Source organism: Mustela nivalis (assembly GCF_964662115.1).
Source record: "Mustela nivalis genome assembly, chromosome: 16".
Lineage (NCBI taxonomy): Eukaryota > Metazoa > Chordata > Mammalia > Carnivora > Mustelidae > Mustela > Mustela nivalis.
Genome location: NC_139035.1, coordinates 32,014,489 through 32,039,869, shown reverse-complemented (window position 1 = coordinate 32,039,869; position 25,381 = coordinate 32,014,489). Strand labels below are relative to the sequence as shown.

At 52.5% G+C, this 25,381-nt stretch overlaps 1 long non-coding RNA gene across 1 annotated transcript; it reads left to right on the top strand.

Annotated features, from left to right (window-relative positions):
• Positions 1–16,026: 16,026 nt before the first annotated feature.
• LOC309850290 lies at positions 16,027–25,133 on the top strand. The gene is made up of 3 exons (XR_014304170.1): positions 16,027–16,206; positions 21,610–21,783; positions 25,115–25,133. It is a non-coding gene; the product is annotated as an uncharacterized lncRNA (long non-coding RNA).
• The last annotated feature ends 248 nt before the right edge of the window (positions 25,134–25,381 follow it).

The following is a 25,381-nucleotide window of genomic DNA, read 5'->3' as shown; positions in this document are numbered from 1 at the left end:
GAGAGTGAAATCGGTTTTTTATTGAATCTGCTCTTTGCAGTGATTTTGTGCTCTTTGTTGGGCCAATTACAGTTTTGAAGATGAATTATGACAGGCGGGTACCCGCGTGCCTGCATTACCGTGTGCTGGCTGTGTCATTTAGTGGCCGGCATCTAGGAGGGGAGTTTGTTGATGTTTCCATTAGAAAAAAAATAAAAAAAGAAAGAAACATTAGGATCCATAAAAAACAACGAGCAATGATATTTTCCTTTTTATTGGTTCTTTTAAAACATTCGCTGATAATTTCCCCCATGCCTAATAGGCACATGCTTGTGTCTTTAGGTAAATCCAAAATTTGCAGAAACGCATTCTTATGATTGTTCAGCTTCCTCCCATCGTGAAGCCCAAATGAACAACTTCCCAAGGCAGCAGGCGTGGGTCTCCTGGAGGGCACTGACCCGGCCAAACGGGTCACCCGGGACAGAAGGACTCACCTGAGAGTGAGCACTGACTGTCCAGCTGTCCTCCAGCCAAGGGGGTTTAAACCTGAGAGCATTAAAGGCAGCACAGATGGGGGAACAAAGCCTGGGCTCTGGAGGGAGGGGCCTCCGCAGCCTTCAGGATGCCCACAAGACCCACCCTCCTGTCTGTATTGTGGAGCTGGACAGACCTCTGAGTAGGTGCCGGTGTGTGTGACTTTGATCATGTGTGTGTGAGCGTGAACATGCACATACCCGTGTGTTTGTGTCTGTGTGTTAGTGCATGGGGACATGTGTGTACATGTACACGTGTATCTCCAAGTGAGCATGTGGGTCGTGTGTGTACGTATGTGATCATGTGTGTCTGCCTGTGAGTGTGATCGTCTCTGCATGTGAATGAGTGTATACGTGTCCATAGCTCATGCAACAGAGTTCAGCTCCCAGCCACCTAGTGAACAGAGAAGCAGTTTGCAGAGTCCAGGGTGGGGTGACTTTGAGGGTGAGACATGCTGGCTCAGGGTCACTGATAAGGATCTAAAGTTGCCTCTGGGGGGTGCCTGGGTGTCTCAGTCTGTTCAGTGTCCAGCTCTTGATTTTGGCTCAGGTCATGATCTCGGGGTCGTTGGATTGAGCTCTGCATTGGGCTCCACGCTCAATGGAGTCTGCTTGAGATTCCTTCTCTCCCTCTGCCCCCTCTGCATGCACTCTTTTTTTTTTTTTTAGAAAATTTACTTTATTGAAATTACATATATATAATATGTCTCATGATATAAAATTCTAGATAGTAGATTTTAAAAAGCATACTGGAAAATATAAATATCCATTTTCCTATGTATATCTTTTGTGCACTTAGAGATTTTTTTCTAGGTTTACATTTTTCTTTATTTTACAATCTGATTCTTACTTGTAGTAAAAACAAATATCATAGACAGGTATACAGCAAAAAGTAATTCCCTTCTATCCATCTCTTTCTCAGATATTGGTAAAATCCTTTCAAACTTTCAAGCACACAAATATATTTTTGTTTTTTACATTCATGGCGGTCCTCGACCTCGTCAGCAGGCTACCACCGCCTGCCTCTGGGTAACATACCGTGCTTCTGAGTTGCAGTGATCCTGGAAACACTGTCATCCCGCCTCTCTCCAGCCGCCTGGGGACACGGGGACCGGGGACATGGGGAGCAGACCAGGGTGATTGGGGGCCCAGGCATCTAGCCGTACTGTTCTGGGACCTCAGTTTACCAGTCCAGGTCCTTCTCAAATTACATTCGGATAGCCTTTCAGAGTTTTCAGAGAAGTTAGGGGTCTTTGCTCCCCTTGCCACCCCCCAGAGGTTCAAGACAGGCAAGGTAATTCCAGATCTCTCTTTTTTACAGATAGTAACAAGGCTCTGGAAGCTGATGCAATTTGCTGAAGGAGACGTGTCCCTGAGGTGCTAGAACAGGTAGCTGCCACTGGGTACACCAACCCTAAGCCCCATGAGTGATTGCATGTGGATTGGTTTTCCGCATGCAGACTTGAGGCCAGAGCTTCTTTCGTGCCCAGCCCGTCCTATTTGCCAGCTAATGAGACCAATTGTAGGCTCCATAAAAAAATTAAACAGCAGCTGCTTCATTTTCTTCCTCTCCAACTTTGAGATCATGATGACCTCATTTGCAGGCAGCTCCAGCTAGGGCTTTTGGGGCCTGTAGCGCCCAAGAACCCTGAAATGTAAGCATAGTCCTGCTGTGTTTTCGGGATGGCCAGAGTGAATTATTCTGAGCACTGGCATTCCCAACCCGAACCAGTCATCATGTTCATGAAGCACGGGATGCCTGCTCAGCCTGGTAGCTCTAATTAATAATGCCGTTCAGGTAGGGGAAGCACCTGCAGCTTGTCTTTGGAATACTAGCAAGGAGGTGGAAGGAGCAGGTGATGTGAGCCGGGGGAAGATTAGCCAGATGCGGAATCCCAGACCCCAGATGCTGCTGTTTTAGCAACGGTCACAGAGGAACAGTGCAAGCCTTAGGTTCACCCCCATCCTCAGTGCAGTTCCTCCCACTTTGTTCTGGGGTCTGGCCTATGACAACAGTATGGACTGCATCTTGGCACTAGGAAGGAAAGCCTAGTTTGCTTCTGTATCGTAGAGGTTTGGGGAGCTTATAAAATTTTGCAAGAAAAATAATAACAAACCCCGAGCTCTTTCTGAGTCAACAAACACCTGCTGCATTTTTTCCCCCTTTGCGTTCATCTGAAATTACTGTGTTCCCACCCGGACTGTTCACAAACCCCCACCATCCCTGCGGTAATACAGTAAGGCAACATTTCACGCTGTGGGTGAGGGTGGAAATCTGTGATGAACGGGGTGTCTTTCGATGCCCTTTAGTGAGTGTGATTTTTTTGAAAGCAAAGCTGCTCATTAGCAACCCCAGGCTGAGCAGAACAGCCTGCATCATGTGTAGCATTTCCCTTCATCCTCCAAGGTAGTGTGTTGCTGAGATCAGAGAGATTGATGTTTGTTTTGGGAAGGGGTGGTGTTCCATTAGCCCGGTTTCTTCTCCGTCTCCTTTCTTCCCCAGCTAAGCCCACTGACAGCATATTTATAACACAGTTTCAGAAATTTAGTAATTCGGATAGGATGTAACGGTTTATTCTCAATGTCGGCCAGACAGCACTTTTATCCCCGGCATCCATCTGTTTTGCTCTCGTGGTCTCCCAGTGCCTGCCCCGCCTGCGGCCACCGGTTTTCAGCGTGCAGGACCCCATCCCGGAATGAGACCTGTCAATCACGCCCATGGCATCTCAGTGCCCGTGGCCGGGGGACGCTCCCTATAAACCTGCGGGGGCCCGGGGAGCTGAGTCAGCACCACTCCCCCAGTGGGGAGATGATTTAGGGATACCACTCGAGGGAGGTATGTGGTCTGCAGGCACCTGGGTAGATTTACTACCCGCCAATACAGAGCCTGTCCTCGTATGTGCTGCCTCGGGAGAGCCCATTTCACTCTGTCCATCTCTGAGACAGTGACTTTGCCAAGATCCCCTTGGGCCGGCTCTTACCCGCCCCAGTCCGATACTCCCTTCCCACCAGGGTTCATTAAAACATAACGTGGGCTTCTTGATTATAAGCGTTCATCATAGAGAATTTGGAAAACACAGAAATGCATAAAGAAGACTATAAAAGTTGCTCATCAGTCCTGAACAGATGGGGCATCTGTCTTTCTCCACACACACGTGTGCTTTTTGTATGTTAAAAACAAGGATCATGATGTGTATGCTATTTTGTGGTTTTTTAAATTAACTATGCAGGGAATTGTCTCATAATCACCCACATTTAATGATCAGAAGATCTTGAGAGCCTTGCGTGGTGTGAACGGATCACTAGCGACGCTGGAGGTTTGGGGGCCTGCTGTGTGGGGGCTCCTGGGGAAGTGCTGTGGGGCAGGCAGGCATGTGAGGGTTCCCGGGAGGAGGGTGATAGGGAGCACACTGGCTTGCTGTAGCGAGGCCGGAGCATCACAGCTGGCCAGCCGTGCTGAAGGAACAGTTGCGGGGTGCCGCTGAGGTCGGATCTGAATTGCTGCCCTCCCCATTTGCGGAACGGCACCAACCCAGGGCCTGCCCGCCCCCAGAGATGGGGGAGCCTTGCAGGACCCCAGGACTCCCTGAAGTGGGACACAGCCTTTTCCTGCATGCACCCGGGACGTTCCCCTCCGTCTCTCCACCACCAGGCCCCGAGGGAGGCCCTCCCCTCCCTTTCAGGCACTCCTGGTGCTGGAGCTCTTGTGTGGATGGGTTTAGAACTCGGCGGCCAGACGTTGGGGGTGTGATGAGAAAGATCACACGGGGAACCCCGATTTCCTGTGTTTCATGAAGGACAAATAAGATCAGAAAAGCCTGCCTGTCAAAGGTCTGTTGGGCTCAGACGCAAACACCAGTTACTGGTTGGGTACCTCTTGTGCTCGGGGATGCCTTTCACCTGAGTCTGGTGTATCTTGGAGTAGCCGCCGTGGGGGTCGGCTCCTTCTCTCTTGCCCCAGACGTCTGTACCGGGGATGAGGCTCTGCGGGGAGACAGAGGGCTCAGATGTGGCAGATTCCTGCATTTTTCTAGATTAAATGTGACATCCTCAGAGCCACTCACTGCCTGGCTGGGGTGCTCCTTCCACAGTCGTTCCATGGTCCTTGGGCCAGGCAGCCACCGGGCTTCCCGTGGTGCTGGCAGGGAGAACCCTGGGTTGTCCATCCTTGGCGGCTGCCACGTTGCCTTCTGGGGTTGCCCAGGCCCGTGTCATAGGCCTGGCTCCTCCTGGAGGGCTCAGGCTGCATCCCCCAAAGCTGATCATGATGCCAGTCCTGCTTCCCTGGCCCCTACATGCCCCTGTTCCCACGGCTGTCCCTGGGACAGAGGCAGCTGGGGAAGGGTAGACAGCATAGGGCAAGGTGCAAAAGGAAGGAGTGGTCCACACGCGGGTGTGGGGACCTGTGGGACAGTGAGGGCGTGTGTACCCTGCCACCTCCTTGTTTTCGTTTTACCCTGCAGCCCTGTTGACCTGTGGCAGGAAGCTGTTTAAGGCCGGCCTTGCCCTTCATGCTTGGAGGTGGCTGATGGAGGGACAGAGCATCAGAAGGGTCATGTGCCTGCATCTTACGGTCAGAAAAGAATGACAGAGTGGCAGACTATGCGAGTTTGTTGGAACGAATTCATGTTGTCATCCTAACCCAGAGGAGAGCCTTCTATTCAACGCCTTGACCCCTATGTGTGTGTTGGAGGTCAGTTTTGGCAGTGGCCGGAGGTACAGATTCATTGGTCAGGGTGCCCATTGTTGGGGGTGCCGCACCGTGGCCTCCCCGATCAGATGCAGACCTGGGCCCCCTCATTCAGAGCTGCGTGAGTCTGCACACTCCGTTAAACTTTTTGGTCTCAGATTTCTCAGCTATAAAATGAGGGAAATTATTTTGGGTGAATTTTAAGATTCCTTCCAGCAAGAACATTCTGTAAATTGTGTGTAGTTAAAAAGCTTCAGCTGATACATACATACATATTATTTTGTAGTTTTCAAAATATTTTTAAATATTTTATTTATCAGAGAGAGAGCACGCACACGCACGAGCACAGGGAGGGGCAGGCAGAGGGAGAGCCAGGCTCCCCGTGGAGCAGGGAGCCTGACGTGGGACTCAATCCCAGGACACCAGGATCATGACCTGAGCCCAAGGCAGACATTTAACCAACGGCCACCCAGGCGCCCCCCCCTGCCATTTTCAACTTACTAATCAGCTTTGTAATTTATCCACGTGTTTGTGGGATGCCGTCAGCTAATAACCCCGAGGTTTATGTCAGGGATGAGGTATGAGTGCCCCATCTCTGGTTGATAGACGAGGCCCTCGGGTTATTCTGATGGGTGGTTTTCTATAGGAAGGCCTGTTCTTTTCCTCCATGTTGGGATGCAGTCTGGAGTAATTCTGTCGTGTTGGTCGCACATTTATGGAGCAGTATTGAAACTGGAGTGGAAAGCATGTTAGGCATTAGCACTGTTATCGGTTTTGTAGGAGCTGAAACCGAGTGAGAGGGTTTTGGAATAATTGGGTAATCCAAGCGAATTAATCAAGAGGGGGAAAATATCAGTTTTGGCATCAGATGGAGAGAGCGTCGACTTCCACATCTGTGGTCTTTATGCATTTTAATCAAGTCTAAATTATGCTATTAAGATTTACTTTTGCTGCATTTACTTAGATGCTGTGACACAGCTGACTTTGTATTCATCTCTGGATACTTCTTGAAACGGGGAAGCATTCTCACGGTTTCCAGGGGAAGAGTTGCTTCCCTGCGGAGTGCCGGGTGTGGGCTGGGGCCTGGCAGGAGCCATGTCCCCAGGCCACAGGGGCTTCGGGCGGTGGGTGTGCACACCATGTGGTGGGTGTGACTCTTCTGTGATCAGCAGGGCACCATGCTGGGACACAGAAGCAGCTCCATGGTCACGCGCCTGGTCTTGCTTTTTGGCCTTGTGGCTGTGTTCCCCAGGGGATCCTGCTTTTTCAGTGAAGTCTCTTTAGCTTAATAAATAGTAGCAGTGATCAGTGTTCCTTTATTCCAGATGTTTGTTAAATATGTAAAGGGAGGCCTTGTTGAACTGTGGCACGATGATATGCCATATTCACAGACAAAATTAACTTAGACGGCTTTGATTGCCTTTGTTGCATTTTTTATCTGGTATCAGAAAATCTGTCCCAAACCCATTCTTGAATCAAGTGCTTTCTGCATGTGTTCTGTTTGGTTTCCATCTGACTCGCTGGTCCCCAGGAGCATGCCCATCGTTGTGCCCACGCCGGGGAGCCTGACTGCCATCTCGTGCTGCCCACCGCCCTCTGCTCCAAGTCTGGCTCATGAGATACAAAAGGCCAACTCCAGGGCTTTGTGTGACTCTCTTGACTTTCCTGAGGACGGCATTCTGGGAGTATTTGTTGTCCTTCTGACGCTCGACAGCCAAAATTGGCAGACATCTCTAGGGCAAGTTCAGAAAAGAGCCCGAATATTTTTGGAAATGAAGGTGGTTCTAGGAAATCTGGCGATTGCCCTTTGTGAAGTGAGATGTTTTTGTTCTTGAGGGAACTGGTTGAATATTAATGACGTTAACATATTAGTGATGTTATCTATGCTTGTTGTGAACTTTCCATGTGCTGGTTGTCATGCTACTTCTATCTGTCAGTAGCTCTAGAAGCAGAGCTGTGACGCAGAGAGGTGAATTAACTTACCCGAGAGCACACAGCTAGAAGAATGGCTGGGTCAGGCTACAGAGCGCACAGCCTCCCTCCACAACCTGGAGTGTCTATGTTATTTAAGGAAATTTATGTGTGCATATAGAATGACAGGGTAGGGTATGTTTAAAGCAGGGTCTTTCAAACCTTTTTTGCCTGTGAACTGTGGAAACAAATCTAGTTTCCACTGCAGATTAACAACTAATAAAACGAAAGAGTTCTCCCCCTTACTGTGTGGAATGTACTCTGATTTTTTTCTCTTTACTTTGTTTCCCAAAAGTGCCTGTTGTGACCCTTAAAATCTATTTTGTGTCTTGCTGTGAGTCTGTGACCTGCAGATCAGAAACTCTAGTCAGTCCTCGATGTAAGCTCACTTTCCAGGGTCGGTGGGGGGTGGCGGGCTCCCATGGTTTGTTGAGTGAATGCCTGTCGGCAGCTTTCCCCCAGTGCCTGGCACTGGATGTTGACCCAATGAGTGTGTATATAGGTTATAATAACCCCTCCTCTTCTCCTTCCCTTTTCCTTTTAAAAACAAAGAGCTGAAATTTCGGCCAAACATGGGTATCATCTGGACTGGAAGACAGAAGGTCAAGAACCACTTAATAATAATTTTGTTGCGGAAATATGGGTTATAAGTGAATTTTTATAAAGCAAATTCCATTTTCACATTGATTTTAATTATAATTTTAACAGTGTTAAATTTTAATTTGCTGTTTTTCCTGCATTCCAACTCCTGTGAGGGTCTTCTGTGTCCCACCTGACTTCTGGCAAGGTGGTAGGCCCAGGGTGGGCTCAGCTCCCACAGTAGCCCGGGGCCACCTTGCTCGGTCCTTCCAACACTCCGTGGAAGATGTCTGTCATCAGCGGCGGGGGAGGGTCCCTCCAAGTGTCCGAGGATGACCCTGCCGAGGATGGGCCTCCCAAATGTGTAGATGGTGTTTGGTTGGCTCTGTACAGCTTGTGTGCACAACAAGTAGGTGGCTGGAAACTTCTGGCAAGTGCGTGGTTCCGGGTTCCCTGACCACCATCTGTGTAGGGCATTGCGCTTGAGAAATTTGGTGTTGAAGGTTGATGGATTTGCTGGTTAGGTTTTGCCTGACGTCATTGCCTCAGCATTGTCTCTGTGGCTCTTGTCATTGGTAATGCCTTGTTTTAGACACACCCCCTGCTCTGGTGGCTTCTGGAATAAGGCAGGCTCTCCATACCCACCTGCATTGGAATAATCAGTAAAGGCCACATGGAGATGGGATTTCTGCGGCAGAGGTAAGCCCAAGTGGGCGTCTGTGGTGGTACGGAGGTGGTTGGAGGCATCCCTATCCCGCAGGCCCTGAGGACCTGCCTAGTGGCTTCATGTTGGCTCCACAAGCCAGGTGCCTAAGTTTCCAGGGTCTTTAAACTTAGAAAAGGCATTCTGAGAGTCTTCCCCTGACATGACAGGAGGAAGGGCTCCTCCCTGGCTGAGACACAGCCCCGTCGCACTCATTAGCATCTCAGAGACTATGTCCCCCTCACTGGTGAGGAGAAGAAGCAGAAACTGTGCAGGAGGCGCCAGGTGTGTTCGGATCCGCCAGACGGAAGCCGTCGTGTTGCTTGAAGGGACTGTCTGGTTTACGCATGGTCATTGGGCTGCCCTGCCTTTACTCCGGGCCCCCAAGGGCGGGAGTCTGGCGCCTTGCCTGGCTGCTTCTGGGTCAGGAGCTTCTCCCTGGGCCCCAAGCTACGACCTCTCCTGAGGCTCTCACCACCCAGGTCGTCCATACTGTACTGTTGTCAGTGGGGTCTCCATGGCCGGCTCCCCAAGTTGGCATGTGTCAGGTCACGCAAAAGGTTCCCCAGCCCCATCTCCCTGAGACGGTGCACCAGGAGGTGTCAGGGTGGGGGAACCACGAGGATACTTTTCTGTGTGGTGATGAACCCTTCCCCACAGCTGTTTGCTCAGTCCTTTCTGAACAGGTATGGAGACACCAAAGCGTTGACAAATTGTCCTTTCCCTTGAAGCGCTTGCAAAGCCGTGACGATGTGTGACCCCGCTGCATGAAAGGCCTGCTGGGGCAGCAGTGGGGGTGGCTGTGAGCCCCAGGCCAGATGGCCCCAGTGACCGTACTGGACCCCCCACCTCCAGCGTCCTCTCCAGGGTGCGGCAGGGCTTAGACCCCGGCCTGTCGGTGGTCCCATGCCCACCCGTGGGGCAGACTGTGAGTGTGGGGGGCTCCGGAATATGGCTCAGATGTGCAGACATGTGAGCTTCACCTTGGCAGGAATGCCCTTTTCTTACCCGCCCCAACACCCTCTCCCCAAGTCAGTGCATACACAGTCAATTTCTCTGTCTCTACTCTGTTCCTTCCTCCAAAGACTCACCCAGCAGTGTACAGAGAAATGGAAACCACCCCGACTTCTATATTGATTTGGCTGCATTTGATACAGTCTTCCTTCCTCGAATAGGACTTTTCAGTTATCATAAGCCCAAAGATTGCTTTTCACACCGCTTTTATTTTTATGATTCTTTCCAGCGACTCTTATGTTGCTCACAGTAAAACGGTCTGGTGGGTTTCAACAGACTCCGAAGTCCCCAGACCTGAGGGCTCAAAACCTCCTAATGAGCCTCAGGTTGGGACGCCATTCTCTGGGGTGAAGAACCCACATTCCTGTCACTGCCCCTGCTTTTAGTCGGAAGGAAAGGGAAAGAGGAGATCTCACCTTCTGCCCGAAGCCAAACCCAAGTTACAGTCCTAGCTCTGACCTCTCGGGCGGTCACAGATGCCAGGGTCTAGGAGGGTGTCCCAGGCTGGGATTCTGGGATGGGCTTGCAGACCCAGGCACCCAGCGCTGCCCCACCCTGCAGGCTGCTTCCCAGAACTTGGGTCCAGAGAGAAATAGTGTCTCCTGGGGTGTGGGGACGGCTGGCATTCATGTCTTTGCCTGTGTATCTTTAGGAAGACTGCATGTGTCTGGGCTCGCCAGAGAACACAGGGCCAAGGAGGAGCACTAGCTCCTTCTCTCGCACACATGCACACACGCACACGCACACAACCAGGGACCGGCTGACACAGGGATGCAGGATGGGAAGTCCAAGTTCCGCTTGGTGAGCCGGAGGCCCAGGAGGGCTGCTGATGTGCGCTCCAGCCTGTGTCTGAGTCTGAAGGCAGGAGGACTGATGTGTCAGCCCGAGTATGCAGACAGAGAGAAAGAAGTCTTTCTTACTCAATCTTTACTTCTATTCAGGTCACAAGATTGGATGAGGCCCACTCGTGTCAGGGAGGGCAGTCTGCTTTACTCAGTCTACTGACTCCAGTGGTGATCTCATCCGGAAGCACCCCGCAGACACACCGAGAATACTGTGGGACCAAATGTCTGGGTACCCCAGGCCCAGTAAAGTTGACATATATGAAATGTCTCTTGTACATACGTGTTGTGTTCTGGATTGAATTTAGGAGGAACTGTTAGGGGATACTCTCTCCGGGACTTACTAAAATGGGATCTTCCCTTTTCCTTCCACGTCCCCCAAAAGAAACATTAGAAATCATCCTGTGAACACTGTTTCCTTCCTAAGATGTGGCTGCTGGATTGTAAAGCAGAATTTGGAGCCCAGGTGGGCAGGTTCCCAGAGCCAGACCCTCTGAGCAGGCCAACTACCCCCGCATGGGTGTGCGTCTGGTGGATGGATCCCCATGTTACAGGAAATGCCAGAGCAGCCTGTGGAGATGTGGCTGAGGCTGGGGACTGTCACTGACCCTCCAGGGTACTTTGAAGAGTGGCATATGGAGCTCTGGCAAGACATGGAAGATGGTGGCCTTGCTTGATGGGATGAGGTGTCCAGAGTGAACCGAGGGCTCTTCTTACACCATCCCCCTTTCTTTCTTTCTTCCTTCCTTTCTTTCTTTCGTTCATTCTTTCTTTCTTTCTTTCTTTCTTTCTTTTAAATTTATTTGACAAGACAGAGATCACAAGTAGGCAGAGAGGCAGGCAGAGAGAGATGGGGAAGCAGGCTCTCTGCAGAGCAGAGAGCCCGATGCAGGGCTCAGTCCCAGGACTCTGGGATCATGACCCGAGCTGAAGGCAGAGGCTTTAATCCACTGAGCCACCCAGGTGCCGCACCACCCTACTTTCTGACAGCTGGCTCTTCACTCCTGTCTGTTTGGGCCTGGCCAGTGGCATCTTGAGTCTCGGACTGTCTGGATGCAGGGATACACAAGCTAACTGTGGTCCCTCGTAGGCAGGGGAGGGGGGCAGGGAAGGAATAAGTAAGGAGAGCACAGAGCTGGGTCCCTGAGGAAATTCCTCTGTCCTCACAGCATAGTTGTCCTATTTATTGTGAGAACAGGAGTCATTCTGATGGATCCAGGGCTGGCACCCACAGAGGCTCAGCACTCACCTGAGAGGGTTATCTCTCCTCTCTTGGAGAATAGCTCTCTGCCTGGGGCAGGGGGTGTGACAAGCTGAGGGTTTGTGCCTGTGATTGATGATCACTGTGGCTCATTTGTTAGCGGGTGTGACTGCCCAAAGAGTGTGTGTTTGAGAGAGAAACACATGACTCAGTCCAGTCCCAACCCAGACCCACCTCTGGCCCTATGTTGCAGAGGGCGGAGGAGGGGGCGTTCTGTGCAGGTATGGATGGGAAGAAGGTTGTAAAAAAATTAAGGAATTCAGTCCACTCAGGGTGGAAGAAGGGAGGGGGTAAGAAGGTGTAGGAGAAAGCCTGTCTCTGCTAGGGGAGAGCACTTAGTGCCTCCCTCATCTGTGAAATCCATCCGTCCACCATCCATCCATCCATCCATCCTCCCACCATCCATCTATCCCCCATCCATCCATCTACCCACCTACCCATCCATTCACCCTCCATCATCCCCCATCCACCCATCCGTCATTGATCTGTCCATCCATCCATTCACCCACCCACCACCCCACCCGTCCATCATCCCCCCATCCACCATCTATCTGTCTTCTCACCGACCCTACTCATCCATCTACCATCCTCCATCCATCCATCCATCCCCTCATCCCCCCCACCCATCCATCCACCTACCCGTCCATCCATCCTCCACCGTCCCCTCATCCAACATCCTCCATCCATTCATCCACCCATCCATCTATCCATGCATCCACCCTCCTCCCACCCGCCCACCCACCCATCCATCCTCCATCCATGCTCCAACCATCCATCCTCCCATTCATCCTCCCTCCCTCCCTCTATCCTTCCCTCCTTCCCTCTCACCCTCCCTCTCTCTGTCCTGCATTAGCAGCGCCTGTGGCATGCTGGAAGTGAAGGATAAGACATGGTTCTCCAACCCCAGGAGTTCACAGCCCAGTGGCAGAGGCTGTGAGGCAGAGCACAACACTGCCAGGGTGAAGGGTGCTCTAGGAGAGCTGGGCACAGGTGCCTTGATGGGAAGAGAGGCTCCTGGTCATACTTTGCAGAGGGAGGGATGGCTCCCGGGGAGGTACCCATGAGCTAGTGGATACACCATGGGGACCACCCTTTCCGCAGTGGGGGTTCTGAAAAACCCTTTCTTGTCTTGGTGGAAGTCAAGGCCCTCCTGTAGGGCTGGATCCTCTCTCCACCACACACCTGCTTCCCCATCTGCTACTCATTTGCAGTCTTTCTTTCTCCCTGCTGTGTGGACATGGGTTCAGATCTCTTTCACTCTCAATTTTTAATATGGTAACAGGAAAGTCCCTCCCTTGGCCCGAATGCAGGTATGGCTTGTGCCCTGTGATCTTCTGTCCCCATGCAGCACTATGAATGGGCAGTGCACATTTGCTGCAGCCTCCCCCTGACACATGGGGAGGCAGGCTCCCCCAGGCCAGTCCAGCCCTGTAGCTGTCCCGGATCCTTCCTCTGCAGCCAGCGGCTGCATATTGCGCCTTTGCCCAGCCGCCTGCCCTGGTGGCTGAGACGCCTCCCCTTGCCTCTGCAGCCTTGCTCAGGCCATCTTGTGTTCTCATGCCCCTAGTGCCCGCTTCTGTCTGAGGCATGTGTCATCCTCTCTCTGTGTTTGTTCCCAGGAGGCTGTCCAGCTGCGCCTTCAGCTGCCACCTTTGTGCATTCATGCAGCTCAGGACATCATGGCTTCAACTTGGCTCTCCAGCTGGTCTCCCCCACCTGGCCTCGGTGTCCTGAGGTCTTAGACTCATCGTATCTACCTGCTACACTGGGACTGGTCCCCAGGCCGGTCTTCACCACGTCCCCTCTCTCTGTGTGCAGGCTCAGCGCTCAAACCTGGCAGCTGTCCTCGACGCCTCTCTTAACCCCTTCCCCTCCCCTCAGCCGCAGTCCCTTTGATATCTGAATTCATGCATCTGAATTCATGCAGTAACTTCTCCTGCAGCCTTGAGACTCCACATACCTCAACTACTGGCCCTCTCAGGAGCCAGACTGGCTGCTCAGAGCTGTTTGGAGAGCTTTCCAGGAGGACAGCCCTTCCCCCACCCACCCAGAGAGTGCCTAGTCTGTGGGTCTGCCTTTCACAAACCATCTTGCAGATCCTGGTGCAGCTGGGGTCCGGGAGGCATTTCTGATGGTCTTTCTGCCTCCTGAGGGCTCAGTGGAAGTGCGTCCACTGCCTGGGTGTGAAGGGGCTGAGATACCGATCTGCTCTCAGTCATGCCTTTGTTCAAGTCTCAGTCTCTGGGGTTAATATCCAAAGTATATGAAGAACTCATACAACACCCAAAGAATAAATAATACAGTCAAGATATGGGCAGAAAACATGAACAGACATTTCTCCAAAGAAGACGTCCAAATGGTCAACACACACATGAAAAAATTTTCAACATCGCTCAGCATCAGGGAAGTACAAATCAATACCACAGAGAGAGAGTACCTCCCACCAGACAGAATGCCTAAAATTAACAAGTCAGGAAACGACAGATGTTGGCAAGGATGCAGAGAAAGGGGATCCCTCCTACATTGTTGGTGGGAATGCAAGCTGGTGTAGGCATTCTGGAAAACAGTATGGAGGTTCCTTAAGGTGTTAAAAATAGAGCTATCTGATGATCCAGCAATTGTGCTACTAGGTATTTACCTAAAGCAAATGACAACACTAATTCAAAAAGATAACTTGCACCCCGATGTTCATGGCAGCGTTATCTACAGTAGCCAGGGTAGGGAAGCAAGGCAAGTGTCCACTGATGGATGAATGGATAATGAAGGTGTGGTATATACAGAGCAGAATATTACTCAGCCATCAATTCTGGAATGAAATCTTGTCATTTGCAAGGACATGGATGGAGCTAAGGAGGTATTATGTTAAGTGACATAGTCAATCCGAGAAGAAATACTTTAAGATTTTGTGGTATCTCAAACGCAAAACAAGAGGAGAAACAGAGCCCTGAGTACAGAGAACAGACTGGTGGTTGTGGAGGGGAGGGAAGAGAGGGATGGACAATGGGGAGAGGGAAGTCCGGTTTCCAGGAATGGGATGAATAAGTCCCAGGAGGGAACGGCACAGCACGGGAACACAGTCAGTGCTGTTGTCACAGTGAAGTGAAGTGGTGATAAGATGGCAGCCATGCTCATGTGACCGCAGTGTAACATGCACACTTGTTGCACCACTGTGTTGTGTCCCTGACACTAACGTTACAGCTTGTATCCCCTGCACCTAAAACAACCAAAACAGCACAATAGTCTCCACTCCTTCACATCTCTGCTGCCTGCATCAAGTCCCAGCCCTGGGCCCACATGCGGCGGTCAGGGTCCGTCTCCAGCTCCCCTTCGTTGTCCCTGGGGGTCCTGCTAGAAGGGTTCTGCCCGGCCTGGCAGAGCCGTCCCTTATCCTGGGATTGAGCTCCACCATCCGCACTCCACTGGTCCCCGCAGGACCGTCCTCCCTCTGGCTGGCTCCCTGGGGGCCTCAGCCCTCCCCTGCTCCCTGCATGTATCCCAGCCCCCTGGGGCTACCCTAAGGGTGTCAGACTCTGGGGGCTGATGTCGACCAGCCCCCACGGAGGGGGCACCTCCACTCTGCTGCAGACTGAAGACATGAAGCCAGCCATGTCCCTGCTCTCCGCCCCCAGCAGTGCTGATCCCGGCCCCTCCTTGGGTCATCTGTGGACCTCAGGACGCCCAGCCTGCTCTGTGGATCCACGTTGCTTCCACATAGCCCAGCTGTCGAGGGTCACCCCTTCCCAAGTGGGGTGACTGTGGAGTCTGTGGGAGTCTGTGGGCCTTTGCTCCTCCCTGGGACATGCGTGGGGGTGACGTGGGGCAGCGGCGGATTCTGAGGGTCACAAAGATGAACAGGTGACTCGTCCTTGGAGGGCTCCCAGCTCAGCACCCGTGGCGGTTGAGCTCTAGTTGGAGCACAGAATGGGCGGCTGGGAGGTTTGGAAGGTACCCAGATCCTCGGGAAGTCCGGAGGAGGCCTGGCGGGAGGGGCCAGGCTGAGGGCCGGGGAGGAGACGAGTGTTGGTGGCTCAGGCCTGTCCTGTGAGAATGCCAGCCCTGCCAGTCCTACATCCTTGGTTCTGTCCCTGAAATGTCGTCTGGCCTGCTGGGTGGCTCAGAGTCCATGCCTCCTCCCTGACCCTCCCGCCTCACCCCCCTGCAGCGTCTTGCACAGCGTCGTTCCCTGTGTGGCTTCCTTCTCCCCTGCTCCTCCCCGAGCCTCCATGAAGGGCTGTGGTCGGCCGGGGGATGGAGGATGCTCCGGGCGCTGTTCTAAGCAAGAAGCCAGTGTGGCACACGGCAGAATGCGGACATTCTGGGCTGATTGGAGTGGCTAGGTGTTGGCGGTGTGTGACAGTGTCCGTCACGGATGCAGGAAGGCTCCCAGCCTCGGAAGCACATATTTAGAGGCTCCTTTTCTTCTCTCTGTCAATGTAGGGTTCGATGACCTTCCGGTGTCCCTGAGAATGGCTTCAGGACACCCGGTGGAGGGCTTTTCCTTGAAAGGTCTGTCACCCAGTTTCACTGCCAAGACGGGTTCACGCTCCAGGGCCCTACAAAGAGGCTGTGTGTGAGACATCTCAATGGAACCCTCGGCTGGATCCCCAGTGATAAGCCCTTCTGTGCACAAGAAGGTAAAGTGCCCCCCTCGTCCGTGGAGGCTGCTCGTGGGGCTGTGGGGACCAGCCGCGTCAGCCCAGGGGCCCACCCCACATGCTGGCGGGAGAACATTGTGGCCAGGCCGGGCGCAAAGGAGGCTCGGTGTCACAAGTCACCGTGTCCCTCCTCAACCTCAATGACGACCCAGTCCTGGTTTCTGTCGAGGCAGGAGAGCAGCTCAGGTCACACCAGGGGTGCTCACTGCTGCGTCCCTAGCCAGCCGCGCACTCCCAGCCCCGGCGCCTGAGAAAGCAGAGTACGTGCTGCTCAGACTTGCCCGTGGAGGCAGGAACGTGTGGTACTCGGGAGATCCACTCAGTCACTGTCGCGTCTGTTCCAGGCGGGTTTTGATAGGGAGACAGGGCGGCACAGTGGGCATTTGTTTCCAGCAGTTACCCTATGGTCTCTCGTCATGGCGCGGTATCTGCCTACCTCTGGCAAGCGTGGCGGTGTCTGCTCTGTGTGCTTCATGCTGCGTGGGTGTGTGTGAGTTTAGAACACTGCTCAGAGGTTACCTGGCGGCGGGCAGGGGGCTGACTGTCTCCGCGGCAGGTTGGGCTGATGCAAGGGAGGCAGTGCCGGTGCGGGCAAGGGCTCCGTCTCTCCCCACCACCCCTGACCGTGGGTGTGGATGGAGCTTTCCTGACCTTGACAGCTCACTGTTTTTCGGAATTAGCATAGACCGTGTTTATGGAAGTCTTCGAAGCACCGAACTCGACTGTCACTGAGCATAGGCAAAGGCTTCCCCAAGCTGAGAGCATGCATGGTCTCTGCTTTTATTTTTGAGGTCTTTTTCTAAAAGAGTCAAAATTAAAACAAAGAAGTAAAGTGAACTAAATCACACAGAGAAGGACAGGTGTGTGTGTGACAGGTGGAATCTCAACAACAAAACAAATGAACAAGTAAGAGAAGCGTTGGAACGAACATGGGAGTGGTGGCTGAGCAGGGCTGAGAGAGCTCCAGCTGTGAGGTGGGTCGCAGGAAGGAACATGCGCCCGGGAGTACTGTCTGTGGTACTGTGACCACGGTGTGTGGGGACAGACGGGGACACCCCTGGCGGCACTGTCGGAAGTTCTGAAATATGGAATCACCGTGGTTATGCCTAATAGCAAGAGGGCATGGTTGGTCAAGTATCCTTCAATTAACAATGGTCAGCGTCACCATTCAGAACAGGTGCTATGGGCCTCGGGTGGATGCTGTGTAGGGAAGGTGGCTCCCTGTGTTGCAGGTAGGAGTCTGTGTCCCTTGATACAGATGCTTCTCTATATTTATTGAGACAGGCATGTGGTTTTTCCTCTTTAACTTTGCAGCCTTGCAGGTTACACAAGCTTTCTCTTGAAAAATCAAAACAAATTTTGAAAAGGATTTTAGAAATAAATGAATATTTTCTGCTATGCGCAGCCCATGCAGGCTGTGGTTTCCATAAGGTTTCAGTAATGAAAAGTTTATTTGGTTTTGTAGATCAACTTCCCTGATAAATCCTTTGGCCCAAGATACTCAGCATTTAAAACCCAGACAGGCTCAGGAACATATCAGCAATAGTAGAACACGCAGGCTCCGCGAATATTGCCTGGAGACAAAGGCCTTCTATTGTTTTATCATCCTGGGAAACAGAGAGCTTATCTAAAAGACAACCTCTTGCCAGTCCTGTCCTAACTACCTAATGAAGTATGCCCCAAGTTAGAAGGCCTTCATCTCCCCTTGCTCACTGTGTCTCAGACACATGGACCCTCCTGTGTGTGTCTGTGTGTTTAAAAGATTTTATTTATTATTTATATGTCAGAGAGAGAGCGTGCAGGAGCAGAGGGAGAATTAGACACTGTACTGAGCCAGGAGCCCGATGCGGGACTTGATCCCAGGACCCTGGGACTGAGCCAGCCAGGTGTCCCCCTCCTGTGTGTGTGTGTTTTTTTTTTAAAGATTTTTTATTTATTTATTTGACAGAGAGAAATCACAAGTAGATGGAGAGGCAGGCAGGCAGAGAGAGAGAGAAGGAAGCAGGCTCCCCGCTGAGCAGAGCCCGATGCGGGAATCCATCCTAGGACCCTGAGATCATGACCTGAGCCGAAGGCAGCGGCTTAACCCACTGAGCCACCCAGGCGTCCCCTCCTCCTGTGTGATTTTAAGGACACTCGTGTTCTCCTGGCTTTTGCACTTACTCTCCCTCTGCCTAAAGCTGTCTTCTCCCAGATCTGCTCGATAAGGCCACCTTGCCATGTGGCCCTGCATCATAAACATTATCTCCTCAGGGTGCCTGTCCCATGCACCCAGATTCCAGGGGCCCCTGGTAGGTCCCTGTGACCTCAGCACCTGTTCCTCCTCATGCGAGCAGCAATCACTGCATGTTAGTCTCTACCTCGCAGATTTACTAACTTGTTAGCGGCCTTCTCCATGCAGCGAGGGTAGGATTCCTAACTCTCCGTGCCCAGCGCTTGCAGCTGGGTGCTCAGCGAGTCACCAGTGGACAGATGGATGGTTGGATGGATGAATACCGGGTGTTATAAATGCAGGGGTAAACAAAACCCAACACCATCCTTTACAGCGAGGCTTCCAGCACCTTTCCTGTGTGGATATGAATGCTCCAGGGTCGATTACGTAGTTATGTTCCTGGAAACACTTTTTAGGGAGAATGGGTGTCAGAGTTGGCACTTGAAGGAATCAGGTTCATGTTCACATATAACTGGCATTTAAAAAGGCCAGTAAATATTGGTCGTGGTATGTATTCTTAGAACTTTGCCTTTTCTGCTCCTTAGGACTCTGCTCTATGCTAACTAATGTCATTGAATAATTTGTTCTTAGGTATAACTGTGTAATATCACCTTAATATCCCCTCTTTGACTTGTTTCTATTAAATCCCCTATTACACGAGCAGGACTCAGATGCAGCGATGCAGTGGTCTGGGGAGAAAGGATGTCTCAAAGTGGAAGCTTTGCACCCTCTCAGCTGTATCCCCAAAGTGCCCGTTTGTGTCTGTCTGTGTCGGGTTTGATCACATCCCCACTCCTGCCAGAGTCAGATACCGATGGAGCTTTATCTGTCATCCTTGGTAATGGCATTTTTGGAGCGGCTTTTAAACATTCTTCTGGCTGACGGGATGCACTCATACTGTAGGAAATTTCTCTTATTTCTGTTTGAAACTTCAGAACTGATGAAGATTATATGTATTTGTTTTGGGGCACTAAAGATCCTGGCTTCTCTGTTTCCATAGACATGAAGTGCATAGTCACGTCCGGCTAAGGATGGCCTGGCTGGGCCAGGCTCGTCTTCCTATCTCCCCTCCTCTGGTGGGGGGCTCAGGCGCCAGACGCCAAGGGTAGGATCATAGCTCAGCTTTGGGGGGCCGACTTCTGTGAAGCTACTGCTGGTCTGTTTTGTTCTGTCCTTTATCTGGGCCACAGCCCTCCTGGCCTCCTGGCCATAGCTCCGGTGCCTGCTCCCAGCTCCCTGGTCAGTGCGAGTCTCTGTTCCATAGCAGCCAGTCCCCATGGTGACTCCATCATGAGCAGAACTTGGGAGGCCGTAGTGCCCTGGGATCCTTGGGCCATGTGCCCCGTGGTGGCCCCCAGCTCCTGGCTGTGGACAGAGGCATCTGGTCAGGAGTTCAGGGCACTCTGTGTGAGTGACTGCTGCTTCTGCACAGCCAGTGACCACACACTCACGGGCCGCAGTGTCCCTTCTGTCCACTGGCTTTACTCACTGACGCTGGCTGCCTGCTAAGGACCTGGGTCAGCTCCCGGAGAAGTCGGAAGCCAGTCAGGGGAACGGTGGCTTTGTCGCGTAAATCAGCAACATGGGGTTAGTTGGCAGCTGGGGTTTTACAGAGGGGCGCCTGGATAAAGGTGTTTTTATTTGCTCTGAGTAATGCCTGCGTTAGCACTACTGAGAAACGTGATTTCCCGTTTCCATTAAGAAGGCAGCAGTGGTGCCAAGTTGTCACTTGCCTTGTGACTCCAGTCAGGATCATTCTGGCATTGACTTTGGGGGAATTTGTCTATTCTGGTAGAAAAATTTTTGGTTAAACGTGAGAGGTTGGAAACCCCTTTCCACAGTTTGAAACTCAAAAATAAGAGGTCGAACTAGAACCACAACAGTTTTCCATCAAGGACGCTTCCTGCTGAAATTTGCAGACAGAGGGTTGATGGGGTTGTCCCGGGGCTCCATGGCCGCACTTCCTCGACATTTCTTTGCCAGCCACGTGTGGAGTCCCGGAGTTCCAAGGGCATGTGGGAGAATGCAGGGGTGCAGTCCCTGCTCTCCAGCTAATCTGGAGATGAAGGCAGATGCCACGCCCAAGCTTTGACTTTGACCCCGCGAAGAGGTCATCCTGTTTTCTAGAGTCTGTTGTCAGATTCTTCATTGGTCCCTGTAAACCCAGCCCCAACCCTACATCAAAACTCCTGGGATGTGCTTTTTAAACCCACCTGTGTTCCCGGCCATGGGCTGCTTGGGTCCCTTCCCTCCGCAGCCTCAGGACTCCTGGGCTCAGACCTCAGAGCCAGCAGTTCATGGTCAAGTCTCCCACCATTCCAACCATATGGCTGATTCAGAAGGCTTTCGGGAGTGGCTGAGAAACCCAGTCTTACAGCATTGAGATACTCTTGGAGAAAGTTTCTGTGATTGTCGAAATGCTGTGCTTGGATTTTGCTTCATTTTTAAAACTTGCGAAGCTTGGAGCGCAACCCCTCTGTACGCCTCCGGGGATGGCTGCACAAGGTTATGTGGGGACACACGCGGAATTGGGAGGAGACCATGTTCGAAGTGGAGGGTTATAATTTATCCACTGTATTTTATCTCTCAATCACGTTCTGTGTGGACTTCCTGTTCCTGCGCCCCTGATGCTGGGCTACAGACCCTTTCCGAGTCTGTATTCTGCTCCCACCTGCTTCCAAGAAGCAGGTCACCTACCTGTGGGGGGCTGTGTGGTGTTGGTGGTTGCATGTGCTTCCATGTTATTACCCGCGTGGAGCAGATCCGGTAGGAGGGAGGTGCCGGCCGGTGTGGCCCCAGCTTGTCCCCACTGTTCTGCAAGGCCTTTTTTTTTCTTCTGCCCCAAGGCAGAGGCGGTAGGCTGGGTGGGACCACTTAGCAGGTCATTGTGAGCCCCTAGCTCTGTCCTTCCTCTCTTAGTTCCAAAATCGCCTGAGGCTCCACTGTGAGGTGTGAAGGGTTCCAGGCTGGAGGTGAAGCTCCTTTCATGGCTGGATTGGGACATCTTGTCCTCAGTCCCCTCCAGACCAGGGGCTAGCAGTCTGTGTGCGAGGGCGTTTTATCACAGGGAAGCCTGAGGCCAGGTCCGAAAAGAAGAGCTTTGTGCCAAGCTGGGAAGCACAACAGGCTGAAATTTAAAAAAATAACGTGTCCATTTTACACCTTTGCAGATTGCCGTATCCCTCAAATCGACGATGCTGAGATTCATAACAGGACATATAGACACGGAGACAAGCTGATCGTCACCTGTCACGAGGGATTCAAGATCCGCTACCCTGATCTGTACAACATGGTTTCTCTGTGCCGTGATGACGGGACGTGGGACAACCTGCCGCTCTGTCAAGGTAGGGGCGCGGGCTGGGAACACGTGTGTGTCTCTCCACTGGGACGTGGAGGGAAGCAGGGCCCACCGGCTCTGGCCTTGGCATCCGCACACCCTCCCTGCGGTCCCCAACAGCCCCTCGTGCCCACCGTGAGAGCCCAGACCAGAAGAGCCCTTGTTCTTGAGCATGTTGACTTCTCCTTCACACCGAGAACCAAAAGTCTTTTAAGAAATAGGCATTTTGTAACCAGGCTGTGAGCACGATGATGAACTATGGCATTTTTAATGAAAACAGCAGAACGTTTATACTTATTTCAGTGGTGGTGAGGGTAGATTAAAGACGCATCTTTACAGAGGCTATTTTTTCTTAACGTTATCCATTTTTATAATGCATGAGGAGCAGAAAAATAATCAAATTCAGATTTTATCCAAACTACCCAGTAAATAAGAATCCTCTTGCCTTTTTAACATTTGCCTGGGCCAACACGGAGGACCCTGTTTGTGAAAATAAGTCCTTCCGTGCACATTAATTCTGATTTTATTTTCTTGACATGTAACTTGAAAGCCAGTGCATAATTCATTCTTCGGGGAGGAGGCTTGTTTGCGCCGGAGCCTTGGCGTGTTCCGGTTGAGACGAATGCTAGCGCTGGGCTCTAGGTCATGGCTGGCAGGCTCTGATATTACTCTGCATGCCCCGGGGTCGGAAATGAATTATTTCCTTCTGTGAGGGCTTAAGAGTCCTACATGGCCCTTTGCAGAAACAGAGGCTCTGGATCGGGAGGACCAAGGGCGGCCAGGCCACCCCTTTGTGAGCTTCTCTGCTCAAACTCCCTGTGCCACGTAGCCTGCACAGATGACATTTCCAGGGATACATGTGCTCTGGGGGCACTTCTCGGGAGGCTGTGGAGAGTTGTCACCGTGATCTGAGGTTGGGCTGAATATTCACGTGAACATTACCAACGACTGGTCCCTTTCCTTCCCGGGGCCAAGAACGCTCCCTCGGATGCCAGCCCCCTCTGCCTTCATGAATCCTGCATCCCCCACTGTCCCCTGTTCTCCTGCCCTTTCTAGAGATTTCTCCCTCTTAGGTCTTGCAAATTCCGTGCACCTATTTACGAGTTCTTTTGGTCCCTATTATTTCTTAAGAAATGCCCGAGGGTGGCATCCTCATCAGGGGCTCAGGTGTGGCCTCCTGCTCTGCTCTGTCCACCACCCTGCGCTTGCATCTCAGAGCGTCGCCCAGAGCCGGCTGGCTGCTCTCGGAAGGTGCCCTTCCCCGGATAGCACCGTCACCCACACCACCCTCCCTCAGGGCATGTCCCCTGCTCTGTGCCCTGAACTCATCTCCATGCAGAGGCAGGTAGGGGCCTGGCTGCCCAAGCAGTGACTGCCCAACATGGCATGGGCGTGAGGGGTCTGGCGGCATTAGATGGCCTGACACCTCGGAGCGCCACGGGGAGCATGACTGGCCCTTAGCATGACGTCTCGTCCTGTGGCTTTTCTTTGCACTTCCAGATCCGGGGGAGAGAGCCTGACAAGCCGGCTCGCCATTGCCTGGAAGTGTAAATAGAGGTTGCACCAAGCTATTGTGTCAAAGCCTGGTGTCTGCTGCCATGCTTGGGATGGGCTGTCCCCAGCCAAGGAGCATGTCTCTCTTTCCCTGGTTTACTACTGCAGTTACAACCCCTTCTGGCTTCTTTTGGGGCAGGCAAGCAGGCGGGCATGTTCCAAGGCCATGTTTTCCTTGGGAACTTTGTGTTTTGGAGAGCAGTGTCCAGACGCACCTGCTGTTCACTGTGGGTCTGTCCGTTTTATATTCAGGGGACTCCAGCTTCTCTGTGGGAGTGGCCAGGAATGACACTCCTTCTTGGGAGGAGCCGCAGGCACTGTCCCTTGTGCCAGCTCATTTGAACAGCACTTAGGGACTCTGATACGGTCAGTTGTTCATGTTGACGTGCTTGTCTTACTTTTCTCAGTCACGGATTCTGTTTATTCCTGAGTCCCAATCTCCCCCTCCTCCCCGACACTTCACTTTTCCTGTGAACACAGTTCATGTTCAGCTCAACGGGTAAATCCTTCCAGGCCGTGGAGAAAGGATGTGGCCACGTGTCTCAGATGTGGCCTGTGTGGTAGTAGGCCCGTGGATCTCTGTGGCACGGGACACTGTCAGCCCCAAAGGGAGCATTTCCCTAAGTTCTGCATGCCAGGGCTGCCCTGGCCTCTCTGGTCTCACGCCGAAACATCGATCCCACGTACCAGCTCACTGACCAGGGCAGTCGGCGGAGCATGAAGCCGTTCGAGGCTCAGAATGTCAAAGCAAGCCAGGTCAGGAGCAGAGCTCAGACACCTGCTGCCATGGGCATGCTGTGATCCGTGCTCGGCGACTGGAAGGGAGAGTCGGGATTTCCATTATACGTTATTTACTTCACACACAATTAGTTCTCCGCGGGAAGAGCCCCAGCTCTGCAGAGTCATTATTTCCTCTAGTGAGACCACTGACCCCGACAGGAAATGCCAGGATCGCAGCGGGGGCCACACAGAACGGGATTCTGTGCCCCTGGGAATGTTCCCCAGGCACAGGTTTCAACACGGAAAAGCAGCTTCCGTTTGGCAGAAGCAGAAGTGTGGGAACACAGACAGCATGGAGAATTCTGGGTGTGCGTGGGGGCTTGCGACACCCAGCCCCATGCCTGCCGTGCATGTCCTTGGGCTCTGCGCAGACCCTGACCAGGAGCTCCTTGGGAGGGGGCCCAGTGGGGTGTATTCTGAGACACCCTTTTTCTGGGTAGTTCTCAAGGCTGAGAACCATGTCAAGTGCACCTAAAATGCAAATTGATCTTCACGTAGCATCACACGGGGTCCGCAGGCCCCTGCCTCACAGTCCAAGCAGGGGAAGGGTGTTTTTGCTGCCACCTCCTCAGACCCCCCAGGTGTCCCCATTGTTGAAACAGTTGGGGTGTATGTTTGCTGCACAGCACCTCAGTGCTTCTCACCCCCAGGAGCATGTTAGCATCACCTGGGGAGATTTAAAAAATTCGGGGTGCCCTGGCTGTGCATAGACCTAGGGCTCGCAGCCAGGATTGTGTTGCTTAAAGGTTCCTGGATGATTCTGAGGTGTGTCTGGGGCTCCCTGATCCCAGCTGTACCCCCCTCACTTCCTCCCTCTTCCCCTGGGCCTCTCTGTGTGGTTTGCAAGCATGACGCCAAATTCTGCGACATGAATCGAACAGGAAAGTGGTTACGGGCATCTGGCTGAAGAGCCCTTGGTGGCGGGCAGGGGGCCAGGGTTTTGCGGGTCTCGTTGGTGCACAGGGGACCAAGTGCAACCGTCCCTCCTCTTTTCCTCACCACAGGCTGCCTGAGACCTCTTCCTCTTCCAATGGCTACGCGAACATCTCCGAGTTGCAGACCTCCTTCCCTGTGGGGATGTCATCTCCTACCACTGCTGCCCTGGGTACAAGTTGGAGGGGGCCGAGCACCTCGAGTGCCTACACAGCCTCATCTGGTCGACCAGTCCACGCCGGTTCCTTGCTCTTGAAAGTAATGTGTCCACTCTTCAGGAGGGTGACTCACAGTTACAGCGGGTGCTCCTGCGGGAGGTGATGAGCTGGGAATCCTGG